Here is a 9,806-nt window from a genome sequence, read left to right as displayed (position 1 = left end):
TATATATATATATATATGTATATATATATATATTCTCCATGTTTCAAGATATTAATAATAAAAAAGGATATTTTGGACAAAATACTCTTTTTGATCAATATGTGTGTTTAAAGACAAAACTGACATAAAAGTAAATTGAGTGAGTATATATTGCGCTTTGGTCTATGACGGATCCTCGAATTGTTTGGTTTATTCAGTCTTGGTCTCACATATTCTAAGTTTTTTGTTTGGTTACCGCACTATGACCAAAAATGTTTTGATATTTTCGAGATTTTTGAATAATCGGAATTAAAACTTAAATCCCATAAAATTTGATTAAGTTTAAAAATAAGACATAGCATACGTAGGGAAGAAGCATACAATCTCTCTAGATTAGGTGAAACTGAAAATTACTTATCACAAAATCATTGGAAAAAGCTTTATAGAGTTTAAAAAAAGAAAAGAAAAGAAATATTGATATAAACTAACTGAAATAGGAATATGGTATTTTTTACGTATAATGTTATATAAATTGCTCAATTTTTATATGTAAAATAGAAGTTTTTTAATAAAATATAAGTTTATTTTTTTTAAAAAAAAAATTAGATTTCTATATTTATAATCAATAAAATATATTTAATTTTAAGTATAACCATATACTACATTGATATGAATGGGTCCCTGTGACCACATCAGTTTAATTAAAAAATATTTTCTTTATAGAATTTATAAAATTTTAAATAAAATTGTAAAATACCCACACTCAAATTAAGTTTGCTTATAGTGAAATTAAATTTTCCCTCAATTGTAATGATTTTTTGGGTCCACTATATATAATATTTGTATATAAATTTATTATATAAATGGTGGTGTTTATAAAATATTTATATAAATTTTAAATATTATAACATGATAAATTTAAATACATATTATGTTTTGATTATGATTTTTACAATTGTATAATTTATGTAAGTTTTTATTCAAATTTTATAGATTTTATAATAAAATTAAAATAGACGAATCAGTTATATTATGTGAAAAAAAAATTTATAAACAGGAGGTTCATTGTTCATTCAACCCATTTAATTTTCTATAGACGAAACAGTTAAATAATTAGTTGCGCTCTTTTTTTTCTATTAGTAAAATCAAACTCATGATCTTGAATTGATTTTCTCTTCCACAAAAATACGTCATCATCTAGTGGGTTATATCATGTAAATTAATATATAAATTTTATATAATAGTGGACTTTTTATAATTGTTTAAAAGATGTAATACGATTGTAAAAAGTAAAAAATAATAATAATCAAGATTGATATATCATCTCTACAATCTTCGTAAAGTAACAAATATCACAGTTTCATATCTAACATTAGAATGTGTTAGAGATAATAGGGAAATAACTTCGGAGAGAAAGATAAACTCACACGGATGAACACGAAGTTGTGGGAAGTCTCGAGGCACGGGTTAAACGCTTTCCAAAGAGTATATTAACCCCAACACAAAGTTGCTTCGGGTTCAGGTAAAGTATCCTCGGAATATAAGGAGACTTGTGTTTCTTTCTCGAGAAACAAACTCGGGAAAAATCCTTACTCTTACTATTTTCTTCTTTAGAATGGATAGAAGATTGCTTCATATTTCAAACTCACCAAATGATGGGTTTATATAGACATATCATTTTAAGTTACTTCATTAAATCAGACAAGTTACATAGTAATTGAATGACATGTTACATAAACATGTAATTACTTTTCACATAAAGAAAAGAAGTTTCATTCAATTAAAAACTCTTGTTAATTAATTGAAGGTAACTTAATCCTATTGAATTTGCAATCTATTTTCGCAATCCCTACTTTCTATAATCTCATATTTTCTTATCGCAATTATCTACAAATTATGCATTACTGATCATTATAATTATAGAGAAAACAAGAGGAATTCATATGATCATGTAAAGCCTTACCGTATTTGGATTAACCTCTAGCTTTCTCATTCTCCTTCTTTTCTCCAGATATCGCACGGTTTCCAAAGAATAAAGTGAACTAGGGTTTTTAGAGAGTAAAGTAAAATTGAGGTTAATTAGCTTAGGGTAAAAAAAAATTAGTAGGACTTTACTCTTTCTATATTTGAGAGTGGTTTATTTTTTCGTATTTAGAATTTTAAACTTGTAAAATTTATGTCTATTTACTAAAACAGTTTTAAATCGCCTCATTTTAAAAAAACGGATTTGAATTCACTTTTTATTAAATTCTTACTTTCACTTCTATTTATATTTTATCTCTAGTTTGGATTGTATTTCATACTTTGGTAAGAGATTAAAATTCAGACTAAGGTAAAAAAAATTTCGCTCGTGGTGTTCATAAAACAAACTACGTAATACATTATAAACAAATTAAGAGTTTGACATGAAATAAAATAGGGGCATAGATCGATCGATGCTATTGAGTTAGGGATACCATTTTGGAAAGAAGTAAAGGATGAGCTAACAAAGATTGTTAGCAGAAAAGCATTGGAACTCATAGTATACGACAGAGATCCCTATGAAAGGGAGGTTGTCGACGTACATGCAAATAGGGTTTTTGTTCAGGTATTGTAGCATTTAATATTTTCTCTCATAATCATTTGTCTCGCTAAGAATAAAAAGAACCTATGATTTAATGATATAAGAAATCATGTTGACGAGAGATTCCGCGTGACACTACGACCGCTACGACAAACACAAGATATTTAGAGAGGTAAATGAATAAAATAGATAGTCTGTCTAATTTTTTTTTTTGCCAATAAGAATCATAAAACTAAACTTGTTTTTAATGTAAACACAGTGACAAGGAAAAGCATAAAAGGAAACGTTAGGACTTCAGACTTTGCCAAACCCGGAAAAACCATCTTTTTTATTATTATTTATATACGTATGAGACGTTGAGATAATCGTTTGAATCGACAATATACACATATGACGTTGAGATAAACAATGAATGCTTTGATACCTTCACCATCTGACATGTCACTTAAATAAACCAACAATATATTTGATTAGTAATGTTTTTTAACCATACGACCAAAAAAAAATATTAATTGATATAAATATTTTCTAATCGAAAAAGTCTAGAGATCAATATTTGTCATGTATAAATATATATATATATATATATATATAAACGTAAACAGATAGTTATGCGCAACACTTTCGTATATTAAGAATCTTGAAAAGATTTTTCTTTTTTGCATAATATATTTTTTTTATATTTGGGTTAAAAGTTTGGTTAGATCCTACGGTGTATACGTGTATATGATAACCCGTAGTTGTAGTTTTTGAACTGGGTTGAGATTTAGCCAATCATGAGATGCCATTCTCCTTTTTTTTGGGTAAAATTCTCCTAGTTAACTTCTTCATGCACACGCGCACACAATAGTCTTTTTTTATATATATACACAAAAATAATAGTCTTTTTGTTAAAACACATACACACCAACATATATATATATATATATAGTCAGAGAAAAGGGGAGAATCTGTTATCGTGTAATCCCGAGAGAGAGAGCGACAATGGCCAATGTATTCGCAGGCGAACAGAACCCATGTTGGAACGGAGGTGGAGAAGAAAGCCGAACAGCTCCACAGTTCAACAATGGTGGTTTCCCCATCGCAAACCTTCCTCCCCACAGTTCAACAAGTAGTCTGAGCACGAAAACCAACGTTTTTTTTAATTCTAACAAATAATTCTTAGTACCCATTTTATGTTATGAAGGAACTGTGCAAAAAGAAAACTCTCTTCTCAGAAAAAAAAATTGTTACTCTTCTAACACCAAATATAGAGCCAAACCGGGAGGGGAAGACCAAGTTGAACGGTTGCCATAATTACATGATACATAGAGTAGAGTTACAAAATTATATTATGTGGAAAAAAAAAATTATAAACAGGAGGTTCATTGTTCATTCAACCCATTTAATTTTCTATAGACGAATCAGTTAAATAATTAGTTGCGCTCTTTTTTTTCTATTAGTAAAATCAAACTCATGATCTTGAATTGATTTTATCTTCCACAAAAATACGTCATCATCTAGTGGGTTATATTATATAAATTAATATATAAATTGTATATAATAGTGGACTTTTCATAATTGTTTAAAAGATGTAATACGATTGTAGAAAGTAAAAAATAATAATAATCAAGATTGATATATCATCTCTACAATCTTCGTAAAGTAACAAATATCACAGTTTCATATCTAACATTAGAATGTGTTAGAGATAATAGGGAAATAACTTCGGAGAGAAATATAAACTCACACGGATGAACACGAAGTTGTGGGAAGTCTCGAGGCACGGGTTAAACGCTTTCTAAAGAGTATATTAACCTCCACACAAAGTTGCTTCGGGTTCAGGTAAAGTATCCTCGGAATACAAGGAGACTTATGTTTCTTCCTCGAGAAACAAACTCGGGAAAAATCCTTACTATTACTCTTTTCTTCTTTAGAATGGATAGAAGATTGCTTCATATTTCAAACTCACCAAATGATGGGTTTATATAGACATATCATTTTAAGTTACTTCATTAAATCAGACAAGTTACATAGTAATTGAATGACATGTTACATAAACATGTAATTACTTTTCACATAAAGAAAAGAAGTTTCATTCAATTGAAAACTCTTGTTAATTAATTGAAGGTAACTTAATCCTATTGAATTTGCAATCTATTTTCAACAATCCCTACTTTCTATAATCTCATATTTTCTCATCGCAATTATCTATAAATTGTGCATTACTGATCATTATAATTATCGAAAAAACAAGAGGAATCCATATGATCATGTAAAATCTTACCGTATTTTGATTAAGCTCTAGCTTTCTCTTTCTCCTTCTTTTCTCCAGATATCGCACGGTTTCCAAAGAATAAAGTGAACTAGGGTTTTCAGAGAGTAAAGTAAAATTGAGGTTAATTAGCTTAGGGTAAAAAAAAAATTAGTAGGACTTTACTCTTTATATATTTGAGAGTGGATTATTTTTCGTATTTAGAATTTTAAACTTGTAAAATTTATGTCTATTTACTAAAACAGTTTTAAATCGCCTCATTTAAAAAAATGGATTTGAATTCACTTTTTATTAAATTCTTACTTTCACTTCTATTTATATTTTATCTCTAGTTTGGATTGTATTTCATACTTTGGTAAGAGGTTAAAATTCAGAATAAGGTAAAGATTTTTTCGCTCGTGGTGTTCATAAAACAAACTACGTAATACATTATAAACAAATTAAAAGTTTGACATGAAATAAAACAGAGGCATAGATCGATCGATGCTCCTGAGTTAGAGATACCATTTTGGAAAGAAGCAAAGGATGAGCTAACAAAGATTGTTAGCGGAAAAGTATTGGAACTCACAGTATACGACAGAGATCCCTATGAAAGGGAGGTTGTCGACGTACATGCAAATAGGGTTTTTGTTCAGGTATTCTAGCATTTAATATTTTCTCTCATAATCATTTGTTTCGCTAAAAATAAAAAGAACATATGATTTAATGATATAAGAAATCATGTTGACGAGAGATTCTGCATGGCACTACGACCGCTACGACAAACACGAGATACTTAGAGAAGTAAATGAATAAAATAGATAGTCTGTCTAATTTTTTTTTGCCAATAAAAATCATAAAACTAAACTTGTTATTAATGTAAACATAGTGACAAAGAAAATCATAAAAGGAAACGTTAGGACTTCGAGCTTTGCCAAACCCAGAAAAACCATCTTTTTTATTATTATTTATATATGTATGAGACGTTGAGATAAGTGTTTGAATTGACAATATACACATATAATGTTGAGATAAACAATGAATGCTTTGATACCTTCACCATCTGACATGTCGCTTAAGTAAACCAACAATATATTTGATTAGTAATGTTTTTTAACCATACAACCGAAAAAATATATTAATTGATATAAATATTTTCTAATCGAAAAAGTCTAGAGATCATATGGTTTAGATTACTCAACACGAGGTTTGAGTCCATGTAAAGTTGAACACCCCTGTTATAAATAAATAATAATATATTAATTTTTATTAATTGTCTCAAACAATATAATAGAATGAAAAATTTATTCAAAAAGTATTTAAGTGTCAAGTTAATAAAAAAAAAAGTAAATAATAATACATCAGTAAATATATATTATTCAAAAATCAATTAAGTGTATAATATATATTTATTTATTCTTAAACACAAACTTAACAAGTTTTCGAAAGTATTCATCTTCTCTCGATGAAATTTCATCAAATTAACAAGTTTCTTTTACATTTTCACGAAATTAAAAAGTCGAATAAATGAGTTAAGATAATGATATTGTATATAAGTTACAAAAAACTTGTTTTGTATTATAATAAGAGGTTCTTCTTACAGAACAAGTGTTATAATCTCTTATTTCCTCATCGCAATTATCTACAAATTATGCATTACTGATCATTATAATTTTCGAGAAAACAAGAGGAATCCATATGATCATGTAAAGTCTTACCGTATTTGGATTAAACTTTAGCTTTCTCATTCTCCTTTTCTCCGGATATCGCACGGTTTCCAAAGAGTAAAGTGAACTAGGGTTTTCAGAGAGTAAAGTAAAATTGGGGTTAATTAGCTTAGGGTAAAAAAGGAATTAGTAGGACTTTACTCTTTCTATATTTGAGAGTAGATTATTTTTCGTATTTAGAATTTTAAACTTGTAAAATTTATATCTATTTACTAAAACAGTTTTGAGTCACCTTATTTTAAAAAACGGATTTGAATTCATTTTTTATTAAATTTTTACTTTCACTTCTATTTGTATTTTATCTCTAGTTTGGATTGTATTCCATACTTTGGTAAGAGGTTAAAATTCAGACTAAGGTAAAGATTTTTTCGCTCGTGGTGTTCATAAAACAAACTACGTAATACATTACAAACAAATTAAGAGTTTGACATGAAATGAAATAGGGGCATAGATCGATGCTCCTGAGTTAAGGATGTCATTTTGAAAAGAGACAAATGTGAGCTAACAAAGATTGTTAGCGGGAAAGCATTGGAACTCACAGTATACGACAGAGATCCTTATGAAAGAGAGGTTGTCTACGTACATGCAAATGGAGTTTTTGGTAAGGTATTCTATCATTTAATATTTTCTCTCATAATCATTTGTCTCGCTAAGAATAAAAAGAATCTATGGTTTAATGATATAAGAAATCATGTTGACGAGAGGTTTCGTGTGGCACTACGACCGCTACGACAAACACGAGATATTTAGAGAGGTAAATGGATAAGATAGATAGTCTATCTAAATTTAATCCAAACTTGATCCAAATGGTGAAAAAAAGGAATTTTCTTGCTTTTCTAGGCGGAAGAGGGGTTTGATTAATTCGCCCTAGTTATCTGCAATTAACAAGAGGGGTCGTGAACAAGAGTCATCAGTGAAAGAAGGGTTTAATTGTTTAAGTCACACTCATTTTCATGGTTTTCAAAGGAAAGTAAAATTAGGGTTTAAGTAGTTTATTGTTAAATAGGAATTAATAGAACTTTGCCCTTTAACAATGTTTTATATTTCTGACATTCACTTATATTTAGATTGGATTATTTTTCGTATTTAGAATTTTAATTTTGTTAAATTCATGTTTATTTAATTATTATTATAATAGTTTGAGTCAGTTAATTTTAAAATTGGATTTGAATTCGCTTTTCATTAAATTTTTATTTTCACTTCTGTTTGTATTTTATCTCTGGTTTAGATTGCAAATAATTTTCAATTGATTTAAAATCAAAAAATATTTTCAATAAATTGTAAGTAAAATTTGAATACAAATCATATATTATTAAATTAAAATTAGATTTTCTTTTTATATATTCCAATATATTCGTAGAAACTAGTTGCATCTTTAGATTTAGTTGAAGAAGGATATATGACTTCAAATTAACAAGAGAGTAATTACGCAGTAACAATGCACCCTAAACATTATAATTATCCTGTAAAAGGTTAGGATTACAATAATAAGAGCGGAAAGACGCGAACTAATCTTTGGATCCCTTACTTGGGTATATATATGAACAAGAGGGGTTATGACATACACCCTTTTGGAATGAGAGTATAATGAAGCGAGCAATGAATGTGTGTTCTTAATATTGGATATGTATTACACAAGAACTAATGAGCAGAAGAAGATTGTGAATAGTGGGTGGTGCGGGTGGAAGAATGCAGTGGACACTAAGGAAAAAATGTTCTTCTTATAGAACAAGTTCTATAATTTTCTCCTTCCTCATCGCAATTATCCACAAATTGTGCATTACTGATCAGTATAATTATCGAGAAAACAAGAGGAATCCATATGAACATGTAAAGTCTTACCGTATTTGGATTAAGATCTAATTTTATCTTTCTCCTTCTCCTTCTCCTTCTCCTTCTCCAGATGTCACACCGTTTTCAAAGAATAAAGTGAAATTGTGGTTTTCAAAGAGTAAAATAAAATTGGGATTTAAGTAGCTTAGGGTAAAATAAGAATTAGTGGGAGTTTGTTTTTTCTATATTTGAGAGTAGATTATTTTTTATATTTAGAATTTTAAACTTGTAAAATTTATATCTATTTACTAAAATAATTTTGAGGCTATTCATTTTATAAGTAGGAGGTTCATTATTCATTTGACCCATTTAATTTTCTATAGACGAATCAATTAAATAATTAGTTGCACTCTTTTTTTTATTAGTATAATCGAACTCATGATCTTGAATTGATTTTATCTTCCACAAAAACATGTCATCATCCAGTGGGTTATATTATGTGAATTAATATATAAATTATATATAATAATGGACTTTTCATAATTGTTTAAAAGATGTAATATGATTGTAGAAAGTAAAAAAATAATAATAATCAAGATTGATATATCATCTCTACAATCTTCGTAAAATAACAAATATCACAGTTTCATATCTAACATTAGAAAGTGTTAGGAATAATAGGGAAATAACTTCAGAGAGAAAGATAAACTCACACGGATGAACATGAAGTTGTGGGAAGTCTTGAAGTACGAGTTAGACGCTTTCCAAAGAGTATATTTACCCTCCACACAAAGTTGTTTCGGATTAAGATAAAGTGCCATCGGGATACAACGAGACGTGTGTTTCTTCCTCGAGAAGTAAACTCAGAAAAAACCCTTACTTTTACTCTTTTCTTCTTTAGAATGGATGGAAGATTGCATGATATTTCAAACTCCAAATGATGGGTTTATATAGGCATATCATGTTAAGTTACTTCATTAAATCAAACAAGTTACATAGTAATTGAATGATATGTAACATAAACTTGTAATTACTTTTTACATAAAGAAAAAATTTTCATTCAATTGAAAACTCTTGTTAATTAATTGAAGGTAATTTAATCTTATTGAATTTGTAATCTATTTTCAATAAAAAGTAAAACAAAAAAAATAGATATTAATATGTATTCATGATTAATAAAATTTGGTGTAGACGGTATTTTTGGTTCATGATTTTGATTTGTTGGTACAGTACACTAGTTACACCTATACAAGAAGATACAACACTTTACAAAAAGAGTTTTTTTTTTATGGGACAATGGTTATTTAAAATAATCTAAAAAGTCTTGTAAATAACATATATATACATATATATATATATATATTTGGTTTTTAATTAACTCAAACTAAAGTTAATCACATCTATTTTAACGTAAACAAAACAAAAATATTTATTGTATAATTATTGTAAAAATCAATTTCATTTTATGAGAATAATTAGCCAAAAAGATCAATAATACAAGCGTCAATAAAATGTGGTAAACGTTAAAAGG

The sequence above is a fragment of the Tarenaya hassleriana genome, unplaced genomic scaffold, assembly GCF_000463585.1.
Source record: "Tarenaya hassleriana unplaced genomic scaffold, ASM46358v1 Cleome3, whole genome shotgun sequence".
NCBI lineage: Eukaryota > Viridiplantae > Streptophyta > Magnoliopsida > Brassicales > Cleomaceae > Tarenaya > Tarenaya hassleriana.
This window is presented reverse-complemented; position numbering follows the sequence as displayed.